This window comes from Dermochelys coriacea, chromosome 2 (genome assembly GCF_009764565.3).
Source record: "Dermochelys coriacea isolate rDerCor1 chromosome 2, rDerCor1.pri.v4, whole genome shotgun sequence".
In the NCBI taxonomy this organism is placed as follows: Eukaryota; Metazoa; Chordata; order Testudines; family Dermochelyidae; genus Dermochelys; species Dermochelys coriacea.
In genome coordinates, this window is record NC_050069.1 from 269,847,143 (window position 1) to 269,851,291 (window position 4,149).

The following is a 4,149-nucleotide window of genomic DNA, read 5'->3' on the forward strand; positions in this document are numbered from 1 at the left end:
GACTACGTCATGTGCGCGCACACACACACACACACACGGCCATGCCGTGCACACACACAGGGCCATGCCGTGCGCGCGTGCACCCACACACACACAGCGCCATGCCATACACACATACAGAGGGCTACGTTGTGTGCGCACGCACACACACACACACACACACACACACACAGAGGACTACGTCATGTGCGCGCACACACACACACACACGGCCATGCCGTGCACACACACAGCGCCATGCCATACACACATACAGAGGGCTACGTTGTGTGCGCACGCACGCACACACACACACACACACACACAGAGGACTACGTCATGTGCGCGCACACACACACACACGGCCATGCCGTGCACACACACAGGGCCATGCCGTGCGCGCGTGCACCCACACACACACAGCGCCATGCCATACACAGATACAGAGGGCTACGTTGTGTGCGCACACACACACACACACACACACAGAGGACTACGTCATGTGCGCGCACACACACACACACACGGCCATGCCGTGCACACACACAGGGCCATGCCGTGCGCGCGTGCACCCACACACACACAGCGCCATGCCATACACACATACAGAGGGCTACGTTGTGTGCGCACGCACACACACACACACACACACACACACACAGAGGACTACGTCATGTGCGCGCACACACACACACACACGGCCATGCCGTGCACACACACAGCGCCATGCCATACACACATACAGAGGGCTACGTTGTGTGCGCACGCACGCACACACACACACACACACACACACACAGAGGACTACGTCATGTGCGCGCACACACACACACACGGCCATGCCGTGCACACACACAGGGCCATGCCGTGCGCGCGTGCACCCACACACACACAGCGCCATGCCATACACAGATACAGAGGGCTACGTTGTGTGCGCACACACACACACACACACACACAGAGGACTACGTCATGTGCGCGCACACACACACACACACGGCCATGCCGTGCACACACACAGGGCCATGCCGTGCGCGCGTGCACCCACACACACACAGCGCCATGCCATACACACATACAGAGGGCTACGTTGTGTGCGCACGCACACACACACACACACACACACAGAGGACTACGTCATGTGCGCGCACACACACACACACACGGCCATGCCGTGCACACACACAGGGCCATGCCATACACACATACAGAGGGCTACGTTGTGTGCGCACGCACGCACACACACGCACACACACAGGGCCATAATGTGCACACACAGAGGGCCATGCCGCGCGCGCACACACACAACACACACACACACACACACACTCTCCAAGCTCCACATTTTCTGCATACCAGGGCCGGCTGGGGAGCTAATCTGCTCCGCTCCGCTCCGCTCCCCCCACCCCAGCGCTGAGCCGCTCAGCGGCCTCCTGCGAGCGCAGCCCGCCCGGCTGGGAGCTGGAGCCGCCCCCCGAGCCCGCGCCCGCGCCCGGCCCCCCCCGGGCTGCTCCTGCGGCAGCGGCGGGGCTGGCAGGCGGCAGCCTTTTGTTCGCTTCCCCCTCCCCCGCTCGGCGGGGCGCGGGTCGGACCCAGCGGCGCGGCTGGGGCTGCAGGGCCGGCCGGGGGGGGGGGACACGGGACTCCTGGGCGCCCCCCCCGGCAGGCCCTTCCCAGGGGCCGCCTGCACCGCCCCCTGCTGCCCCAGCCCCGCGCCGGCGGCGGAGCGCACCCAGCCCGGGGCGCCCCGGTCCCCACCGAGGACAATGGGAGCCGCGGGCGGGCTCCGCGCTGCCGGAGCCGCCTCCCGTCCGCCTGGCCCGGCTCCAGCCCGGCCGAGCCGCCGCTGCGGCAGGGGGAGACGCGCGGAGCCCCCGGGGCCAGCCCGGCCGAAGCTCAAGTTCTGGCGCCGCCGGGGAGGGGAAATCCCCGGCCCCCGGCCGGGACCCGCGCTCCCGCCGCCCCTCCGGCCAGCGCCGCAGCCAGTGGGTCCCGCTGGCCGAGCGGGGCCGGCGGCGAGGGCCTGCGTCGCCCCCCGGGCAGAGCTCGCGGCAGGCTCGGCTCCCGGGGGCGGCCCGGACGGGGCGGCCAGGCGCTTCGCCCTTGTCCCCGAACTCCCAGCCCCGCCGCTCGCCCCCTCCCCCGGCTGCTGCGGCCCCGCTGCCCGCGTCCCACCTGAGCAGGGCGCCCGGCGGCGGCGGGCGGCGGCGGCGCTCGGCTCCCCCCGCCCCGCCCCGCCGCAGGCTGGGCTCCGCGCCCCGGCTCCCCGCGGCCGCACTCACGGCGCTTGGCGCTGGGCGCTCCACTAATGGCTCCTGACTCAGAGGAACTCGCCTTCATTTCCTCCGCCTCCGAGTGGCAGGCACGGCGAGCCGCCGGCGAGCCTGCTGCCGCCCTCTGCTGGCTCCCGACCCACGGAGGCTTGTTCCCCGGCGGGGGTGGTGGGGGGAGAGGTCAGCTGCAGGGTTCGCTTGTCGGAGGCACCCTGCGCACGGTCTGGTAAACGGACACCCGCCCCCACCTTGGCCTGGCACAAATGCTGCCTTCTCCCTCCTCTTCTTTCTGCTTGGTTGAGTTCCCCAACACCGAAACCTGGGATGGAGCAGGTGGAAAGCAGCCCTCAGGCCAGGAGAGATGGCCTCTACTCCGGGCTCTGCTCCAGCCTTCCTGTGTACCCTTGGTCACATCCCCATGCCTCTCTGTTCTTCAGGTCCCCAGCGCGAAACGGGGGACAGTGATGCTCCCCTACCTCACAGGGAGCAGGTGAAGATTAACCCATAAATATCTGGGAGGAGGTGCTCAGATGGGGGGGGGCGTCTAGGCAGATAAAAAGATTGCAGTTACATGATGCAATTTTTCTCTGTTTCTGTATAGTTCTGTTTCTCTTATCTCCCAGCCCCAGTCTGTTATATCCACTTGTTGCATCCTGACACCTAGATGGTGAACTCTCTGGGGCAACGACTGTTTTCTGTGTTACTTCTCTGTGCAGCAGCTAGCACAATGGGGCGTGTGTCTTACATTCAAACAATATACAAGGAATAGCAGCTATCATGTATACTAGATCCCCAAAGTGTTTTATATAGAGCTAAATAAAACAGAGAAGATAAAAATAATAAAAGGGGAGAGAAACTGAGTGTAGGAAAAGGAATCTGAGAACCTAGCAAGCTACACATACAGTCCACCTAGGGAGAGCCTGGGCAGGATTTTTCCTGCTGCATACTCAAGATAGTTTAGTCCAAAGCTGACTGCAAAGAGTTACAAAGGGGTCTTGCTAAATCGGGTGACTGGGCAACAACATGACAGAAACTTGTCTTATGAAAGGAGACTTAAGGAGCTGGGCTTGTTTAGCCTAACTAAAAGAACGTTGAGGGGAGATATGATTGCTCTCTATAAATATATCAGAGGGATAAATACAGGAGAGGGAGAGGAATTATTTAAGCTCAGCACCAATGTGGACACAAGAACAAATGGGTATAAACTGGCCACCAGGAAGTTTAGACTTGAAATCAGACGAAGGTTTTTAACCATCAGAGGAGTGAAGTTTTGGAATAGCCTTCCAAGGGAAGCAGTGGGGGCAAAAGATCTATCTGGTTTTAAGATTCTACTTGATAAGTTTATGGAGGAGATGGTGTGATGGGATAATGTGATTTTGGTAAGTAATTGATCTTTAAATATTCAGGGTAAATAGGACTAATCCCCTGAGATGGGATATTAGATGGATGGGATCTGAGTTACCCAGGAAAGAATTTTCTGTAGTATCTGGCTGGTGAATCTTGCCCATATGCTCAGGGTTTAGCTGATTGCCATATTTGGGGTCGGGAAGGAATTTTCCTCCAGGGCAGATTGGAGAGGCCCTGGAGGTTTTTCGCCTTCCTCTGTAGCATGGGGCATGGTTGACTTGAGGGAGGCTTCTCTGCTCCTTGAAGTCTTTGAACTATGATTTTAGATTCATAGATACTAAGGTCAGAAGGGACCACTCTGATCATCTAGTCCGACCTCCTGCACAGCGCAGGCCACAGAATGTCACCCACCACTCCTATGAAAAACCTCACCCATGTCTGAGCTATTGAAGTCCTCAAATCATGGTTCAAAACTTCAAGGAGCAGAGAAGCCTCCCTCCAGTCAACCATGCCCCATGCTACAGAGGAAGGCAAAAAAACCTCCAGGGCC

The 4,149-nt window shown here is 60.1% G+C and overlaps 1 protein-coding gene across 3 annotated transcripts in view; it reads right to left on the bottom strand.

Annotated features, from left to right (window-relative positions):
- Nucleotides 1-2,389, bottom strand: part of LOC119850778 (fibrous sheath CABYR-binding protein-like) — a 12,742-nt gene extending 10,353 nt beyond the window's left edge. Inside the window, exon 1 of one of the 3 annotated variants that reach the window (XM_038389339.2) lies at nucleotides 2,262-2,389. The gene's annotated coding sequence lies outside the window, so the exon portion shown is untranslated. Of the gene's footprint in view, nucleotides 1-1,335; nucleotides 1,491-2,154 lie in introns of those variants that run through there. The other 2 variants (XM_038389337.2, XM_038389338.2) reach the window with 2 other exon arrangements.
- Between the last annotated feature and the right edge of the window lie 1,760 nt (nucleotides 2,390-4,149).